Source organism: Arvicola amphibius, chromosome 2 (genome assembly GCF_903992535.2).
Source record: "Arvicola amphibius chromosome 2, mArvAmp1.2, whole genome shotgun sequence".
NCBI lineage: Eukaryota > Metazoa > Chordata > Mammalia > Rodentia > Cricetidae > Arvicola > Arvicola amphibius.
The window spans coordinates 71,608,766-71,630,211 of record NC_052048.2 but is presented as its reverse complement, the minus strand read 5'-3'; the positions used below and the strand labels follow the sequence as shown (position 1 = coordinate 71,630,211).

Sequence of the window (21,446 nt, the reverse complement as noted above, 5' to 3'; positions counted from 1 at the left end):
TCTTTTTTATGGTTTATTTTTTTATATTTAAAAATTTCCATCTCCTCCCTTCCTCCTCACCCTTCCCTCCCCTCCCCTCCACCCATACTCCCCTCCCTCCCTCTACAGGCCAAGGAACCATCGGGGTTCCCTACTCAGAATATGAGAAAGAAAGTCAGGACCGTGAGGGGTGCGTTCACCCATGGAGATGGTGGGACAGAACTAACGGGAGATCACCAACTCCAGTTGGAATGGGACTGATAGAACATGAGACCAAACTGGACTCTGAATGTGGCCGACAGTGGAGGCTGACTGAGAAGCCAAGGACAATGGCGCTGGGCTTTGATTCTTCTGCATGGATGGGCTCTGCTCTGTGGGAGCCTTCACAGCTTGGTTGATCACCTTCCTGGACCTGGGGGGAGTTGGGAGGACCTTGGTCTTAACACAGATTGCAGACTCTTAATGACTTTCAAAGACTGTTAAGAGGTATTTCCATTCTATGACCAGCTGTTGGAATAACACCTGATCTAATTGTTCATTTAAACAAAACGTTAGATGGTAGCAAAGACTTAAATAGTCCCATATAACTAATGGCTGAAACAGAAAAGGAATTGATTGTTGTTGAGGAATAATTACAGAAGGCATAAGTGGATAGGGTGAATCCAAATCTTAATTGTATTCTAGTTATACTGCTTTCCAGAACTTGCACCACAGCAATTTTAATGCAAAGGGAAGATATTATCTTAGAATAGATTTTTTTTACCACATAAACCAAGTAAAAACTTAAAAATCTATGTGGAAAAAGTCTCTGAATTAATTATAAAAGGAAAACTGAGACTTTGCCAACTAGCAGGTATAGACCCAGCAGAAAGTATAGTGCCTCTTACTAATGATGAAATTAAAAAATTATGAGAAGAAAATGAACCTTGGCAAAGAGCTTGTGCTAAATTTTAGGAGAGATTAATAGCAATTATCCCAAAACTGATAGAATTAACCTTATAAAGAGAACTACTTGGATTCTTCCCTGCATTGTACTGAACACACCAATAACAAAACCTGTACAGTCTATACTGATGCAAACAAATCAGGAAAGGTAGGTTACAAATCAGAAGATTTAAGTAAGATTGAACAAAGCATTTATAATTTTTCTAAAGGGCAGAATTATATACTATTCTCATGGTACTAAGAAATTTTAAAGATCCTCTTAATGTAGTTCCTGATTCACAATATATAGAAAGAGGTGTTTTGCATATTGAAACCACTGAATTTATACCAGATCATGTAGAATTGGCTTCATTATTCATACAGATTCAAGATATAATCTAAAATAGGCTTTGTCCCATATACATAACACACATCTGATCCCATATATGTCTGCCATGTCCTCTAGCAAAAAAATGCAGAAATTAATCTATTATTAATTGGAAATACTTTGAAGTCTTCAGATTTTATAATAAACATCATGTCAATAGCAAAGGTTTAAAGGAAAAGTTTTCTATTATATGGCAACAAGCTAAGGAGATCATAAAGAGATGTCCTACTTGTTCTTTCTATAACCAAACACTGCTACTTGCAGGGAGTAACCTAAAGGGTACTCAAAGGAATAAAATCTGGCAGATTGATGCATTCTACTTTGCAGATTTTGGAAAATTAAAATATGTACACCACACCATTAACACTTATTCGAGGTTACACTGTGTAACTACTTTGAGCTCAGAAAAGGCTGATTCAGTAATCAAATATTCATTAGAAGTTATGGCCATCATGGGTAAACCTGCACAAATAATGACAGATAATGTTCCAGCATATGTTTCCAAGAAAATGAAACAGATTTTTGCTTATCATAATATACAGTATATTACAGGTATAACAAACATTCCTACAGGTCCGGCAGTTATAGAAACATCAAATCAAACTATAAAGAATATGTTGAACAAATAGAACGGGATGGAAAATACCCCCAGAAATAGATTACATAATGCCTTATTAACCTTGAATTTTCTTAACACTAATGAGAAAGGGACAATGGCTGGAGAGAGACATTGGATAATAGAAAAGCCTGTTGAATTAAATCAGCCAGTTGTATTTCAAGTACGTGCTGACCTCACACTGGAAGCCAGGAGATATGCTGCATTGGAGAAGAGATTTGGCTTTTGTTTCAACAGGAGAAGAAAATTATGGATATCATCAAAATTAATAAAGATTTGGCTTGAAAAAAAAAGAAATCTCTTGAGAAAGAGAAATGACAGCTCATTCACAGAGGTGACAACAAATCAGGTGGTAAGGAAACCTCAAAAGGGTTGGGGCAGGGTTCTGTTCTTATCGTTACAGGAAATACTCATCTTCAGAAAATGAAGGAACCCTGGACATCTATATGTCTAAAGAGGAAAATAGAATTATCCAGATTGGATTACCAAGAAAAGAGAATTATCACTTATGAGGACAGGTTTTCTGTGGGTAAGACTCTCTGAATATTAATTAGAATAATAATCATGACTCATCTAGAAATCAAAGCTGGCTTTTGAGTGGGACAATGGCTCTGTCCTCTAAATCCAAGCATGATGTTAAAAGAAAAATTCAGAGTTACTGTCTCATGTCATTATTCCATCAGTGTATAATTCTTGGCAGCTGCTTAAACACATAAATATGAGAAAATTATTTTCCATCATATTCCTGGTGCCCATAGATTATAAGAAAATTTTATTGATGAGCAGAATTTTACCATTTTTAATAATAATTAATCCCTCTTGGCTGTAGAAAAGTCATTGCCTACAATTTCAATGAGGATCGTATTTCAGCATTTCAGCATTTGGCATGCGCGGTGTGTGTGTGTGTGTGTGCGTGTGTGTGTGTGTGTGTGTGTGTATTTTTTCTGAAGAATGGTGACTAAAACTTCCCTGAAGAGAACACCCAGATCTAGACACATAGTTTCTGAACTGATCAAATCCACATTTAGTACACTTAATTCCCACTCATCCTTGTGATGTATAAAAAGCATACATTCCTGTGCTTCTGGTACTTCCTTCCAGGCTTTTCAACAGGATACACAATTGTCAGCATAGAGGAACTTTTCTCAAGATAGGACCAAGAGCTACTCATTATATGAGAAATTTGGTGATGGGTTCACTTAGGGGCACAACAAATGGTTTAATTAGGTACAAAATTTCAAGAGGAAATGGGCAGGTCTACAGAATTTTTGTCAAAAATCAATTATGCTAACTTATTCATGTAAGAAATTGCTACCTGAATAGAATGTGTGAGTTTCAAGAAACTGAACACTTTAAACAGATTCAGTTGTTCCTTTGTTTGCTCACTGAGGTCACAACTTAAACATTACAGGCTCTTTCCTGTTACTCAAGGTTCTTACTGAAATAAAACTCACCCGGTACTGTTTAACAAGTAAAATGTAATGGATATTTAGGTATTTTGTAATATTAGCTAATGTAGTAAGCCCTGACTGCATCATCCCAGATTTGGATTATCCAAAACAATACCAAAAATGTTGTCAATGATGATAATGATGATGATAAAGAAGACGGGAAATAGCTAGAAATAACATATCTTCTGAAAATAAATACTAATTTTTAATTTCCATCACTAACTAGTATGAGACAATTTTCTGTATTGTTTATAGTCTGTAACAAGGATGATGTAGATATTCTGACCTAATGTTTTTTCATTTATAACTAGAGACTAAAAATTGGAAACAAGACACAAGATGAAAAAGAATGATTCTATGTATGTGAAGTTCTACTTTTTTTATTATTATTATTATTTTTCTCATGGTTAATTTTTTTTTATATTTAAAAATTTCCATCTCCTTCCCTCCTCCTCCCCCCTCCCTCCGCTCCTCCTCCCCCTTCCCTCCCCTCCTTCTCCCTCTTCCCTCCCCTTCCCTCCACCCATACCTCCCCTCCCTCCCTCTCAAGGCCAAGGACTGATCGATCACGCGACCAAACCCGTCTCTCTGAATGTGGCCAACAGCGGGGCTGACTGAGAAGCAAAGGACAATGGCGCTGGGCTCTGATTCTTCTGCATGGACGGGCTCTGTGGGAGCCTTCTCAGCTTGGTCGATCACCTTCCTGGACCTGGGGGGAGTTGGGAGGACCTTGGACTTAGCATAGAGTGAAGTTCTACTTTTAATTATTTTATTGAAAAAACTTTTTCAATATTTTATAACCATTACATTTTTTTTCTAAATTTTTTATAAACACAAAAATTTTACAAACTAAGTAATTACTAATATAACTCTTTGGCTAAAGAAGAAAATAGAAAAACTGCTTCTTCAGGATAATTTCAAAAATATTCATGCTTATATATTAGGATGAATATATTTTAAAATCATTATTTTTTTGAAATAGAAGAGCATGGATGCTATCCTCCATTACCACAAATTATGCAGCTGAGTTTCCTGCATTTGGGGTAATTGCAGGGGTCAGCACATCAGGAATGAGATTAGTAAACCTCACCCTTTGAAAATTACTTTCATGATCATAATATCTCTCCTGTCTGGGAAGTATTAAAAATCAATTTTTATATGAGTAGTAATTTGCATTTGTAAAGCCCTTGTTAATTTTTAAATTATAATCAAGTATTGATCATTTTAAATATGCTAAGGAGTGGCATACAAGTCTCACTATCTTAATTTCACAAGTGAGGAATTAAAACTCATGTATTCGCACAAATACAGACTATAAATTACTAACTTTAATAGTCAAATAAAATTATGGCTTGCTTGGTTTAAATATTCACTGACATATGTCTGAATCATATGGATAACAAGTATGGGATGCTTCAAAAATGGAAAGAGAGCATTAAAATAGCTGTCTAATAAAGGAAGACACACAAGGCAATTCCAATGTCACAGAACTAAAGCATGTGAAGAGGTGGAGAGTGTTGATCACACTTCAGACAAGTTAGCTCTGGATCATCAAGTACTAGAGTTTCCAAATAATTCTTTTTTAAAAATATTAAAACAGATGCAGAATTATGCCAGTGGTTGTATAATCATATGAATTGGATACAAGTTTTAAGTGAGATAAGTCATCAACTTCCTGCATCACAGAACACCTTATTTATCGTCCAAATAATTGTAACCACTAATCATTGGCACCATAGGAGAGTGATGGGGAGGAGATCCTTTAAGAACCATAGCTCTGTAATCATAGTTCAGTAAAAGATTGCTACTTGTCTTGCTATTAATGTAGTTAGAAAACATCTTTCTTTTAAAAGGTAGATAAATGAGATTATGTTGCAATCTCTTATGGTATTAAAATTCATGTTTTTTTAAAGGTATTGAATAGTTAAACTGTCTGACTCACAAAACAACCTGTATTATAAATTTGGGAGATGATATGTGTGTGTGTGTGTTTGTGTGTGTGTGTGTGTGTGTGTGTGTGTGTGTGTGTGTAAATATATATCAAATGAGTTGCAAAACTCAAAATAGTGTTGTGAAACAGTTCTCGCTGTTCTGGAACTCACTGTGTAGACCAGGTTGGTATCAAACTCAAAGATTCACCTGCCTCTGCTTCCCAAGTGCTGGGATTAAAGGGATGTGCCACTGCCACCCGTTGAACATCAATGATTATTTTGATTTGGTGATGGTAACATTTACAAATACTACCTAAAATACTTGTATTTAGTTAAGATGATTAGTAGAAAAACCTGAAAGACTCGAATTTATTTAAAATTATTTGGGTTATCTGAATATTCTGTAAAAACATTTATAAGTTTTAGTCTGTTCTTTTTAATATTCAAAATAATATTTCTGCCTGGAGAAATAGTATCTGTCCTGTTCATGAACTATATGTTCTGGTTGCTGGGCAAATAATACAATGATCATCAGTTAAGGGAACTGCAATGCAAAGGTGAAACTCTTTTCAGAAAGCACCAAATCTTACGGCTTGAGAAGGAAAGGCATGTTGATGGGGAGTGACATTTTGCGCTTCTCCCATGAGAGTGACACACTTGATGGACAGGAAATAAAATCAATCCCAAAATAAAATGAATAATAGTTAAAAATTTGTATCTGTTTTTATTTAATTCTATTTTTTTCTTTTTCCCAGTGTAATATATGGCTATTATAGTTATTTTAAAACATAAATTTAAATGTTTACTTTAAACTTTATTTTTTTCTTTTTATTTTTCTATGCTTTTTTAAAGATTTAAAAAAAATACCAATCCAAATTTTATTCCCTTTGCTCCTCCCATTTCCTTCATATACCCTCTCACCCCAACCCACTCCTAAGAGAGGGTAAGGCACTTTGCTTTGTGGAAAGTCCAAGTCCCTACTACATCTAGGCTGAGCAAGGTATACATTCTAAGAGAATAGGATCTTATGCTTTTAAACTTCCTTTTTTATGTGTTATTTTTGTAGACCAGCTTTCAATTTTTATTTTATTTTACTTTTCTTTACATTTATTGGCAATTTCATACATGAATACAATGTATTTAGATGACATCTACCTCCAGACCATGCTGCAACTTCTCCTGGACACTCTCACACATACATCCCCTTTCAACTAAGTTCTTTACTTCCTTCTTTTATCTCTCCATCCCTTCCTCCCTCCCTCCCTTTCTAGGTCTCTGTCTCTATCCCTTCCTTCCTTCCTTTCTTCCTTCCTTCCCTCTCTCCCTTCTTTCCTCCCTCCCTCCCTTCCTTCCCTCCATCCCTTCCTTTCATCTTTTCTTCCTTTCTATCTTCGTCACCACCAACCTTTCTTTTTTTGTTTGTTTGCTTGTTTTTTATGACCCATTTAATCCAATTAGCACTGTCCCTATGTGCACAGCTATAGAGTGCCACCTACTGGAACGGACAATCCACCATGAGATACCCTGAAGAAGAAAACTATCTCTTTTTTCCTAATAGTCATTATCTGCTAACAGCTTCTCAGCTAGATGTGGGGCCTATGACTCTCTTCATTTCTGTGTGGAATCGCTGACTTCTTTGATCTTATTAAGGTCTTCTGCCAGTAGCAACAGCTGCTGTGAGTCCAGGAGTTCAATGATCCCATCATGTTCAGGAGTCATAATTTCCTAGCCATCTTTCCTAGCCTGTGGCTTTTATAATTCGTCTGCCACATCATCCAGAAATGGTCTCTCAGCCTTGGGAAAAGGGAGAAGTATTGTGATATAAGTTTTATATTTAGGGAGGACTCCAGACACATCACCTATTTACTTTGGCCAGCAAGGAGTCTCTGTATAAGCTGCCTGAATTAAGAAGCTTCTTTAAATGACAGGTGAAAGTCTCATTAGCCTATGGACATGAGAATACATAATTAAAAGGCAATTATTACTATATCTCTTTAGAAAGATAATTATAGTAAGATCTGTGATTACTCAAGGCTTTTAGTATCAGGAATGATGAGGTCCCTCTTTGGATTAGCCCTTAAGTCCTATGATAAACTGTTGGCAACCTCTGTAACACAATGCCTCTGTTATATCATGAACAATCTTGCCAGGCAGATAATTGTTTTGGTTTTCAAGGTTCACAGTTGGGTGAGACTGTTGATGTCTTTTTTTTCCTTCATCAGCCCATAGAGCACCTTCTGGAACTCTGAAAGCTAGTGACTATGGAGACAAGTTTCAGGTCAGTACCAGTTTGATTTCTCTGTGTCCTCCGACTATACTTCTTTTAATCTTATTGTCTTATTGCTCTTACTTTTGCTGGCACTATATTGTTTGCTCCCTTCTCCTTTCCCTTGGCTATTTCCCTCCATTACTCTCATACTAACTGCTAGTCCAGCACTGTTTGTTTTATTTCCATTTCCACTTTTAGCAACTAATGTATTAGTATATTCAGTACAGTCTTGTTCTTTTATTCCTTGAGGGTTATTACTAACAAAATTGAAGGGAGGATCAGTCTCAACCGGCAATTTTCATATTTTCCTGGTAAGCAGACCCACCAATTGTAGTTGCTTCATCAGTTAATCTTCTGTACTTGTTGATACTGATATCATATACAGTACCACACAGGCAAGATGAGTGTATAGAGCAGCCGCTGCAGCCAGTGAGGACGAGAAACACTGCAACTTCACCGTAATCAATTCAGACTTAAAAAATTGAATAAATATAGATAATTTTAAAAATCCAAAAGACAACAGAAATCCCTGTATGTATGTATATCAAACAAAAAAATCAATTAAACAGAATTAGATTATAACTATAGTTAAATGAAACATAAGCTTTAAAATTCAGAAGAGTGATAGTCAGCTCAGCAAATCAAAGAGGGGACATTTAGAATTCCAAATAAATGAGATCAGAAAACAACAGCAACAACAAAAATTTATTTACCTTATTACATTTAAAATACTACATGAGCAGAAGAATGTGTGTGTGAGTGTGTGTGTGTGTGTGTGTGTGTGAGAGAGAGAGAGAGAGAGAGAGAGAGAGAGAGAGAGGGGCTTGCTGAAACAAAGTAGAGAGGAAGCTCACATACTGCAGACATACTGCAGAATGTCCTTTGGCTTCCACACAAGTGCCACGGCAGACCCACTTCTTCACACAGACACATGAACATGCACACACACACACATACGCAGAATTCATTTTAAGTTCACAGTTTAAAATACATATATCCAATGCACGCGCCGCGCGCATGCACACACACACACACACACACACACACACACACACACACAATGGACTTAGTAAATTGTAAATTAGCATTTATGTAATTTGAACTCACACCCATGCAATACACACAAAAAACAAAAACAGATTTAGCAGAATATATTTATATATTTTGAGTATACACATACACACATCCTCATAAACAATAACAAAGAAAAACAGGCTGTCCATTTGAGAGGGGCGAGGGGCAAGGCGTGGCAGGCGCTGGATGCAGGAATAAGAGGAGACAAAGCAATAAATTTCTGTTTTAATTAAAAGCACATTTAAAAATGTAAAACCTTGTAACTACCCAAATGACCAAGTTTTCCTTGATCATTTCTACAGCCTCAGCATCTTTATACTCCTTTCCTCCACCCATGGCCTAGACTGATTCTCATTACATTAAACATTAAAGCTGTATTTCATAGAGTTTTATATAAATAGTAAGTTAGGGTTTACCTGACAGTAACTAATGTTACTGTCTTGAGATGAATATTTAGATTTATGTATGTTCTTTTCTTGAGAAAATTATTTGTTGTTAGTGTTATATGATGTCTTATATAAGTATATCAAATTTTTCACTACATATAACTAACATTCATTTTGGTTTATTGGTTTACAATGATTTTAAGAAAATATTTTTAAATCTCTTGTAGATATATATGTTTTTTTAAAAATTATCTTGTTGGAATTGCTGGATTCCATGACAATGATATTAGAATAAATTATGGAAATATTTTATGTTGTGAATTTATTTTTCTTAACATCTAAAACTGCCATTGTTTCATGTAGTCATGCTAGAATATGGCAATTACTCACCGTGAGCTTCTGGGATAGATTACATTTGAACACGTATTGCGATTATTAATTCTGAAGAATAGTTGTTAAGATTTCGCAGATAGTTTTGAATTCATGAGGGAAATTGCCTTCATTTATTTACTTGTTATTGTTACAAATATGCTTGATATTTTCCTGTCTTTTCTTATACCTTTATGTTCAAAGAAATGCTGTTTGCACATTGTTTATTCTTCTTCTATATCATGAACAGGTTAATTAAAAATTATTGCTTTCATTTTAAATTGTTAGCCTACTACTAAGGAATGTATCTCATCCTAAATTTTTCTGTGTGTTTTATTTAACTTCTAATGTAGTTTATTAAGTGTGTTTATTAAGGCAACTTATGTGATTGTACCTGAGAAACCTGTTGTGATGTTCAAATAGTCAATGTGATGTTGAATATCTGGTCTATAAACATAATGTTCTTAATAATAATCCATGTTATGATAGTGGAATTTAAGATTTGGAGTGATGTCATATCTCATTTCTAATATTGGTGATTTATAATCTCTTTTTTATTGTTGGTTCATCTGGCTATAAAACTGTCTTTCCCTTGATTTTTCAAATAAAATATCAATCCATTTATTCCTCTCATATATGCTTTCTGTTTACACTACCTTCTGCTTTAATCTGACATTCTTTAACTGTTTAAGGTTGAACATTGGACAACTGTTTTTATTCCTTATTCTTTGACCAATAAAAATCATTAGTACATATAATTTTCTTTTAATAACTACTAGTATAATTGAATAAAAATATGATATTTACTTTTATTTTGTTCACATTAATGAGTATAATGACCCCATCTGATTCCCACCACATAGCCTAAAATCTAATCACCATGTACATAGGTAGATAAAGCCTTATTTGTTATGTTATCAGGCAATACTTTCTTAATGAATTTCCTCCATGATCTTGATCAATTTTAGAGTAGATGTAACATTCTGGACGTACAGATTAGATTGAGTTGATAGATACTATTATTCAGTCGGCTTTTCCTTATTAATTTTAATTGTCATTAAATTTAATTGCAATTAAAAGTAATAAGTTAATTTAAAATAATATATAGATCATTTAAATTCCCTTATTAATTTTAATGTGCTTAATTATTACACCAATTATGGGGATATAAATATTGAAATCACTAAATAAAATTGCTAATTTCCTTCTGTGCCCCTATGGTAAGTATGACTTCTTTTGTATCTAACCTGAAGATTTTTTGATTTTCACAAGTTTCTTCTTTTATCACTAAAATTATTTTTCTGATTATAACACTTCATCCCTATAAACATATTCCCTAGCATTAAATTATTACCCTTAATTTTGTCATGAGGCTTGGTGTATTATATCCTTTCACATTTTTATATGAAGGGTATTTAGGTAGCATAGTGATTCACAAAATAAGTTCTTGCCCTAATATTTGAAAGTTGCACTTATTTGAGACTTTAAAGTAGTGACTCTGTAAATGAATTTGAAAGTAGGTAATGAAGCCAGATCTGAGTTTGTTATATGCAGTTCTGCATTTTGTAAGTATTATGGAGAACTTACTGGGGAGGCCCAAAAATGTGTGCCTATTTCCACATTGACCAAAGGGCAGAGAATTGAAATTTACCTCTATTTTTTCAATATTATTGTGTTTCTACCTCAAACAAAGGTACCATCTAGATTTAGGTCAGAGAGTTCTGCTTTCTCAATGTTATCATCAACAGGTGTTACTGGTCATCAGACATTTGATTTCAAGTACGGAGAAGTAGATATGCTTCTATCTCAAACAAAAGTCTATGAATCCTACTAAGTTCCAGTTTCCTTAAAGGAGATAATGTTGGATTCCACCCTGGGAGTGGTTTGCTTACAGAATGTTTTGGTATAGTGTTTGAGCATGACTTGTTTTGTCCTAGCAACAGAATGTTTAACTATGAATGAAGCCGAAAGCCTTCTATTGGTATGTTCATTTCTTTGTATCATGTTAATGCAGTTTTATCTTACTCCTACCTTTTGGGGTCAGGGGTATTTAAATCATTTGGAAATTAAATGTGGGCAAATTTAAGTTTTCGTGAATTCCCTCCTGATACTATCCTATATGATTCTCCATTTTATTATTTTCATTTGCATCTTCATGTTCTTTACTATATTTCTAAATTCCCACACCTCTATAGTGGCAAGAAGTATTTTTGTTAAGGCTGGTCCCCAACAACTTACCTCAGATAAACATAGCTGAGGATGGAACTGGCCATATGAGAAACATTCTTGGAGAGGGATTGAAGAATGTGCAAGAATGTGAAATTTAATATAGATACAGTAAAGGGAGAGAAAGTTTTTGTGTTTACTAGTTTATATCAACTTGAAAGAGAAAACTTCAACTGAAGAATTTTTTCCATCTGATTGAACTGTTAGGATATGTACACACACAACACAAGTTTCCTTCCTCCCTCCCTCCTTCCCTCCCTCCTTCCCTTCTTTCTTTCTTTCTTTCTTATTTTAGTTAGCTGTTAATTTAGCTTTTATTTTCCATAGAGCTATTCATTATTACCTGTGAGTATCCAGATATTTACATGAAACATTAACGAGGAAAAAGTCATATATGTACTACTTTCTCTATTTTAACTGAACATACTTGAGTATTTCTAAAGTATACAAATCAAAACATGTTTCTTGGAGATATATACAAGCAAACAAATAATCAAAAAAGTAATAAAACACCAAAACTCCAAATATGAATGTGTAGAACATTGGGAGGTTTAGACTGTGTCATAACTCCACACCTGCATTCATGTGGGAAGACCCATTGTGATTGGTACCATTTCTTATTAGACAGTCCTGGGTCACATTAAAAAATATAATTGACTGAGTGTAATCATCTGTCCTGTCCCTTTAAGAGACAAGCCCCGCCCATTCCTTCCCCCATCTACTGAGGCAGGCAGATCTTCCTTTCTGCTTGCAGCCTGAGTCTCTTCATTTTCCATCTCCCTCTAGAAAAGGTAGCTTCTGGATTTCTCCATTCTCCTCTTCCCCCTTCTGGTTTTTTCTCTCTCTCTGCTCTTATCTCCTCCTTCTTCTCTTCCACAACCCACTAACTCTGCAGGCCGTGCTTATCTGTCTGTCTCTCATCCGATGTCATGTGGCTCCCTGACTGGGGATCCAGCAGCATTTTCAATTAATCCATTATAATGGCGCTGTGAAACTCAGGAGGCTCTCCTACCCTGTGTTCCTCTCTCAGGGCCAGAATCTGGAAACAGGTAATTTTTTTCCACAACAACCACATGTTCCATATGCCTGAGCATTTTTTCTACAGCATGATTTCTATGCACAACACTTCCATTGGTTAGTTTTCCCCATTTTGGCCAGCTTAGCCATTTCTCTGAACCCAAAGAATTGATCGGTGAGCTTTCAGCAATCTTCTGGTGTTCCTAGAAATGGTGGGACAGCCCCCAACCACTGATGATTGAACACTTCTCTGACATTAATCTCTGGATTGCTTCCCTTAGCTAAAATCGTAACAGGACTGACCTGGGGTCACTCGTCCCATGCTAGCAAGCACACTCTGTGCAGTGCATTCAACTAGGGGCCCAGGGGCCCTCAGTTTTTCTTTCTTTTTTCTTTTGGTTCTCTTTTCTTTTTTTTTCTCTCATCATGAAAGGCTGCTCGGAGTAGCCTCTAGCCTCTCTGGCTTTCGATTCACCCCAAACAAATCCAGTTAGGCTGTAGCACTCTACCTGGGGGCAAAGGATACTCTCCCATGGGTCCTGTGGTGTTCAAGCCAATTTACACCCTGCCTATGGGGGAGATGTTCCATTATAGGCCTGTGGTGTCACCATTTTTCATGGGTTTTCACAGCTTAAGCTATGGAAAGCAAGCCATCCATGTCCACCCCCCCTGGAATGAGTGTTTTTTAGAGGCCATAAAACCATAGGCCTTAATACCCTACTTCTTCACCTCCTGCCCTCACTCTGCCAGTGTCCTGCTGGCTCCACTTTTATAGGAGCTTTCTAACAACTGTCAGTATGATGGAGGAGGGTCTATGTGTTAATTTCATTGGTTAATAAAGAAACTGCCTCTGCCCTTTAATAGAACAAAAAATTAGGTAGGCAGAATAAACAGAATAGAGTGCTGGGCAGTCACCATAGGCAGTCGCCATGCTTCTCCTCTCCAAGACAGACACAGGTTAAGATCTCTCCTGGTAAGCGACCACCTCGTGATGCTACACAGATGACTAAATATGGGTTAAAGGAAGATGTGAGAATTAGTCAATAAGAGGCTAGGACTAATGGGCCAGGCAATGTTTAAATGAATACAGTTTCCATGTAATTATTTCAGGTGTAAAGCTAGCCGGGTGGTGGGACACAGCCCAGCCGTTCCATCTACATCAGTACACAGGCAAATGGAAGGAGTCTCTTCAAACTGTCTCTGCCACTGCTACTGCTACCAACAAGATTGGTCACATCCACAAGGCAGCTTTTTAAAATTCCAGCCTTTTGCTCCCCACTGAGGCTTGTAGCATGGCGACTAAGGTACAGGACAAATCACACCTCTAGACCTCTCTTATTATTGACATTAAATTCCCTGCAGCTCAAAGTTGTGGCTTTTCCATGCAACATGTGACTGCTGCCATTTTGACTGAGGTCAGATGACTTCACTACCATCGTAACCGATACCCAGGTCTGGTGACCAAGTCCTGCCATCTTTACTGAAGTATACCGTACTTGTTCCCCACAGTTTACTTATATTTTTGTCTCTAAATTCCTCTTGTTGACTCTGTTGCATATGTGTTTTGTGCAGTGGCATGCCTTTGGTAGGGCACACCAAGAGCATCTATTTTACCCAATTCCTATTTACTCTGTGTACGTGTTTTCATACATGTAACTTAAATGCAGCTATGTTTTTGTTAAATGTTGTAATTGTTCATTCATCCAATTTCAGACTACAAAAACAAATCTCATGTTTTAAACTGGTATGTACTTTAAGTCTCTTATAAAATACTTTATATTTAATCCAACCCTGATTAAAAATATATTAAGATGCTTTCTACTGCTGTCAGTTCTGCTGTTAGCCTTCTATCACAAGCAGTTTTTTCTTCTGTCTTTTTATGAGTATAAATCTTACCTGTTAAGTTGAGACCCAGTACACTCAAGCTGGGACTCAGCTCTCCAGGAAGATTCTATACAGTATTTACACCTAATAAACAGCCCTCAACTGTTCAGAGACTTGGAGAATATGGCATTTATATATTTAATTATTAAAAACTTTTCATATCAAAGAGAGACAGTTTGGCCACTAGCAGCATTCTACTTCCTCCAAATAAGACAGAAGACAAATGTGCACAGAACAACTTCCATTCACAATTTGCTTCAACTGCCAAGTGCTGCTGACCACTTGGCAAAACGGCTGTTCATATAAACTGAAGAATACCAGACAGTGGACAGAATCATGGGAATTGACAGCCAGGTAAAGGTAGGCTTGTCTTCCTAAAGATTTCTTAGGCCACAGGATCTTCTGCAGCCTGACAGGCCCTGAGCTAAACAGCTAAAGGCAAATACGATGTTCAACAACCATGGAGGACCCTAAAGAGTAGCCCTAGGTGCCAACCACATAAGTACTCTGTCGTTTTTTAATCAGTAACTCAAGTAAAATGTCATCCTACTCAATGATCTCTGATGCAGTTTGATAGCTGAGAGGTTTTTTTTCAGTTTAAAAGGACAACCTCACCAAACAAATTTCAGTAAATTACAAGGACATGTAATTAAGGTGTGTACCTGTAAGTTATAAAGGCGTGAGTATAAATACAAGTTATCAAATTTCTCTCTCATGCTGCCTTCCATAGTCTTAAAAATACTTTTTATTGTGCAAAAATATCTGTCACATTCATTCTGAAATAAATATGCTACTGTTTATACAATATATATGTCTAAAACTTCTGTTTTCATAAACCCAAAGAATTCTTGTGAGTTCCAGGTTGCTGAATTGAAGGTTCCACCTAAAACAGGCATAAAAGACACCAGACATTTCCATAGGACAAATACTGGACAGAAACAAACAGACCAGCTATGCCAAGATGTGACTAGCACCCAGATTTCTCAGCCCCCTCCCAAAGATGATGCCCACAAAAAATAGGAAGTGGACTTGAGGACTTGCTGTCCCAATTCCTTTAACCTGTGGTGCCTAACTTCCTGCCTTTTTATTATAAAAAAGAGATGGGAATGTAAAAATCTGTCCTGTTCCTTTAAGAGACAAGCCCTTCCCACTCCCTCCCGCATCCACTGAGGCAGGCAGATCTTCCTTCAGCTTTTAGCCTGAGTATCTTCCTTTTCTGTCTCCCTCTCAAAGAGGCAGCTTCTGTCTCGCTCCATTCTCCCCTGGCCCTACTGTTTCTCTCTCTCTCTCTCTCTCTCTCTCTCTCTCTCTCTCTCTCCTCTCTCTCTCTCTCTCTCTCTTCTCTCTCTCTCTCTCTCTCTCCTCTCCTCTCCTCTCCTCTCCTCTCCTCTCTTCTCTTCTCCTCTCCTCTCCTTCTCCTTCTTCCCTTCCATAACCCACTAACTCTATATGCTGTGCTTATCGCTTATCTGTCTGTCTCTTGCCCCGCCACCATGTGGCTCCTCTCCCAGGGGTCCTGCAGTATTTTTAATTAATCCATTATACTGGTGATGTAGGTGTGTCTTCTATCTATCTGATGATTTCATTGGATAATTAATAAAGAAACTGCCTGGCCCATCTGATAGACCGGCCCTTGGGTGGAGTAGACAGAACAGGAAGAGGAAGTGAGGTAGAAGGATCAGTAAGATGCCACGCCTCTCCTAAGTGAGACAGACCACCATACCTCTCCAGAGAGAGATGCCAGATGCGATGAAGCTCCAGCCCAAGATGGACGTACGCTAGAATCTACCTGGTAAGGCACCACTTTGTGGTGTTACACAGATTATTCGATATGGTTTAGTCAAGATGTAAGAGGCTGAAAATAATGGGCCAGGCAGTATTTAAAAGAATACAGTTTGTGTGTTGTTATTTCGGGGCATAAGCTAACCATGTGGGATCCAGGCAGGACAAAAAGCCAGCCCGCAGCTCCACACTACATACTGGGGACCAAGTTAGTAAGTAGTGTATCTCCACAGCCTCTGCTTTAGTTCCACTCTTCAGGTTTCTGTTTGAGTAACTGCCCCAATTTCCCTTAGTTATGGACAGTTATGAAGTGTAAGACAAATAAACTCTTTACTCCACTGATTTAATTTTGAGTGGTGTTTTATCATAGCAACAGGGAAACAAACTAAAGCAGACTCCTTAAACATAATTTCAAATTAAAATCAGTAATCTTAGTCAAAATATTAAATCACATTATTCAAAATAGCTGGGGAAGCAAAATTTTATTGTTCTCATTACAGAGAAAATATAAATATGTAAGGTTGTGAGCAATAATAATAAAATATGGTAATCAACCATGATAAAATATCATACATTGTTCCACAAAGATAAATGTTCATTATCTGTAGATTAAAAATGAAGATAGATATAAAGTAAAAGGAAAAATGTGATAAAATATACATCAGTTTGTTTACTTAATTGTTTGATGGTGTTAATTAAAATTGTTTTAGTCAATGAAGTTAGCATGTTGAAAATAATTCTAGAAAATATATTTAAATTTCTAAAGTGAACATCACATGGCATCTGAAAATATAAATCATTCCTTCAAATTGACAGGTTCAAAAAAAGATGACAGATACAGGGAAAATGTTTTGCATGATTTAAAAGGTGTATGAAGAGGTACATATCAAAGTTAACAGAGGCATTGAACTTAAAATAACATTAGTTACTTTGCTGTCTAAGTTTCTATAACTCTGAAAGTTCCACTCTGCAGTAGTCAGGAGTGAGAAGTCCCATAGACAACTCAGACACGTTTGGGATGCATAGTGGTATCATCACTCTAGACCATGATGTCACAGAATTCTTTAAGGACTATGCGTTAGCATATGTATCCCATTTTTTTTTTTCAGAAGTAACTATAGCTACACATGTTCTGTTCAATTCTGATGGGAAGGTGATAATATTTTTAATGTGACATTTTTGGTTTTTGATACTAGTTCTCACTATCCATGACTGACCTAGTACTCTATGCAGCTCTATATTCCATGCTAGCCTCAAACTGAGAGATCAGCCTGACTCTGCATCAAAAGTGCTGAGATTGCAGACACCTACCACAGTAACTGCTTGTGCTTTACTAATTCAATTTGCATTTTACAATTGGATAAATGTATATAAGGTATATTTATTACTCTCACACCACCAGTGACTTCTTATTTCTCTTCATTCCTATTTGTTTGTGCGCTGAAACCAGGATAGTTTGTGTGAGTATGAAACAGAGACTATCCACAGGAAAGGCTCATCTATAAATATACAATGAAGACAATGACGCCCCCTCTGCCAGAATATGCCAAGCTCCAACCGTGTATTAGTACATGATAAGGTTTCATGAGCAGATTACTAATTCATGACTGACTGCTAACAGGGCCATCTTGCAGGATCAGTGAAAATGATGGCAACTTCTTTGAGTTCATGAATTACAAGGGTTGTGTTGTGCTTAAGGATGACATTTTTCAACCCTTCTACCTATATCTCGTCTTTTAAATTCTTCCTATCCCTCCTGGACAATATTCTCTGAGCCTTAGAGGAAAAAATAAAAAATTTCTTTTATGGGACTGGACCCTCCAAGGTCACTTACCATCAGTCCTTTTGACTGCCTTTTAGAACTGCAGGATTAAAGCTTATTTCTGAATACAACAAAAATTTCAGCTGCATAGAAAATAGGAAGCACAAATGAGTTGGAACCTTCCTCTCTGATGGTTAGTTTTCCAGTTACCTGAAGGTCTTTGCAGTGGCATTATGATTGTAATGGGGAATCAACTGATGACGGATTTAGTTTAAAACCTCCACAGGAGGGAGTCCATATCTGATTGTATAAACCTGGTTAAAAAAATCATGGTCATGCTTTGGGAGGTTATAGGCCCAAATTTGAATGTTTTGGCTTTTTTAATTTGCATAGCATCAAACTGCTTTTGAAATATATGTTTTATCCCCAAACAAAAATTATTCTCAGTCATAATCCAAGAAGCCTCTTTAAAGTGAATTGTGGTAAATGCAGAGACTCGAGACAGCCCAAAATGCTAATATATGTAACATATTTTTAATGATATCATCGAGTCCCTGTCAAATGTTTGAAAACTTCACTATAGATATACATTGGGAAGTTGAATGATTCACATGTATATTGTATGTATAAAGGAAACAGAATAAAACATAAACTAAGTAAATTTAAAATGTTTGCATATTTACTAATAGTATCAATGACAGGTAAAAATGAAATAAAAATACTTAACAATAATGTAATCATAATTAGCATTAAGATGAAACACAAAGAAAATATGAATCAAATATCATAACAAAATATTTCCCCATCTGTTTTATATTTGTAGATGACCACGTGATATACATTAAATTTATTGAAAAGCCTAGGGGCTCTGCTTTGGGTTATCTCGGTCTCATTGTCTGGGTGCAGATGAAATGCCTGGAATTTAACAGTGAATTGTTTTCTTCCTGAGAGTAAAAATGAAAATTTCAGAGGTCATCAATATGTTTGTAAAGTTAAACAACTATAAGTACTAAAGCCCAAATATTTTATTGTGCTTTGCTTGTAGCAAGCACCATTTTTGCTAGGGAAAAAAACAAAAACAAAAACCTAAGGTACATTGTGAGATTTTTCCTAAAGTTTGATCTAGCATATAGGGATAATAACAATTGTTAAGATATGATAATCTATTAAGTCAGTGTGAGAATGCATCATCTGAAAGAACAGGAAATTGTAGAGTCATGAGCTATTAAGTCAGCCTCATCCTGCACTATGGCTGAGGTTCTAACATGACAGTGTAAATCACAGTGCCCCTGAAGTTGTCACCCCAGTATCAGGAAGACATATTCTTATGTTCTTAAATAATAAATGCTACATTTAAAATACCAACCATTTAATGCTTGAAAGGTTTTATTGTTTTTGACTTAAAATAAATAAATCTAGTTGCATCCTGAGAACAAATAGAAAAAATGGTTGCAAAATCATCTGCTTCTGTACCTGGAGAAGGAGCTCAGGTTGGGTGTCTGAGTTGGACTGACAGGCTGACAGTGATGCAGAGATCTTTTTCGGGTCATACTGTAGACGTCAAAGCACCGTATGTGCTTGCAGATGGCATGCTGGCAGGAGGGAGCTGCGATATTTCAGATGACAAAGTGGAGTCCAAAGCACTTTAAAAGGTTAACAAGAGGGTCATGAAACATAATCTAACAGGATTATATATAAAACATTTTGATCTGGCTTTTTAAAGTTAACCATACAGGACTGACAAGAAAGGAGAATTCACTTGAAACATACAATACAAAAGATCAATGGTTTTATCCACCAGGATAACAACTGAAAACAATAAAATGAGCTTTAAGAATGCTGTGAGTCCATGATAGCTATACAAACCCACATTTGTTCTGAGGACCTAATAAAATAGTAACATAACCACCCCATTTAAATAAATAAGATGACAGTTTTCTGAATATTATGGCTTACATCAGTCAAGAAATCAGTGCTCTGTACCCAAAAATGGGATTGATTTTCATGGGGAATTTGTCTGTTTCTGCCATGGAGAACTACAGACAATATGACAAAGTTCAGGTAAGAAAGTACCCAACAGGCACAGGAGTCTATATGAAAGACTGAATGCTGAATTATGCTTCCTTTCTAGAACACTGGCAGCCAGAAGTGTGCATTAGAACGCATGAAGAACGAGTGAGTGGCAAGTGGTTGTGAACCTCTTGACGTGGATGCAGGGAACCAAACTCCAGTCTTCTTAACCCCAAGTCATCGCTCCAGCTCTGAGAATTACACAGTTTTAACACCAAACCATGATGGCTATAGGATAATCTTCAATAAAACTAACACTCTAAAGCAAATTTTAATTGTTTATGATCATTTTTACTCCTAAACAAAGAGAGGCTTATGATAGAATTTAGTAGATTACAGTTTGAACATAAAACCATTATGTTCATTAAAAACAATTTGTATATATATATATATATATATATATATATATATATGTATATATATATATACAAATTAGAAGCAATTCTTAAAAAAATAAAGCAAAATATAATTATTTTATCTATAAGAGTAAACAAGAGAGACAGAAATCCATCTGTAAGAGAGGGAGAAATCGTTCTATAAGAAAATAAAAGAAATTGGTGCTGCTTACCAAAAATCAGTTTCCTTAGCTAGACATGATGGTACACACCTGTAACCCAAGTACTTGGGAACAGAAGCAGGAGGATTCAGCAACCAAGAGCACCTTTCCCTACAGAGAAATTTGAAGACCAGTTAGAGCTATGTGACACCTGTTTAAAAAATAAACATGATCAGCACCTTCCATTTCCTTATTCTAAAAAAAATTAAAATTTTGTTAATGTGAACTATAGAATATATAGTTTTATATATTCATAAGAATATATAAAATAATAATAATAATAATAAACAACTACAAACCTGTTAAGCACATTTAAAAGAAGAATCAGTAGCAGGGCTCTTTTTTAAGTCACAGTACATCAATCAATATGTAGAATAATACTTTTATGGACAAAAGTCACAGGACTGAATATTAAAATGTGTGTGTGTGATGTATTCAGACTGTGTGTGAGGGTGCCCTTGCATGTACAGAGTAGGGAGGTAGATATGGGGTGTCCTGCTATATCAGTGTCCAGTTTATTCTGTTGACACAGCATCACAAACTGAGTTGGGACTGAGCAAGGTTCAGAGGGTTAAGTTTGTTGTAATAGGCTGTGCAACACAGAGAATTGTGTAGAAAGAGAAATAGTGTAAAAGAAGGAAAAATTGTAAATGTCCCTATAAAACAAGACAATTTTTATATGATGATTGAAAGTCATTGAGAAAAACATGAAAATCAAAGGAAGGTCAAACAGGAAAATGTAGATTTTGATTCCATGTTGTG

General features: G+C 36.1%; 1 non-coding gene across 1 annotated transcript; it reads right to left on the bottom strand.

The window, feature by feature from the left end:
- Positions 1-4,335: 4,335 nt before the first annotated feature.
- Positions 4,336-4,499, bottom strand: LOC119808600. The gene has a single exon (XR_005284520.1). It is a non-coding gene; the product is annotated as a U1 spliceosomal RNA (small nuclear RNA).
- Between the last annotated feature and the right edge of the window lie 16,947 nt (positions 4,500-21,446).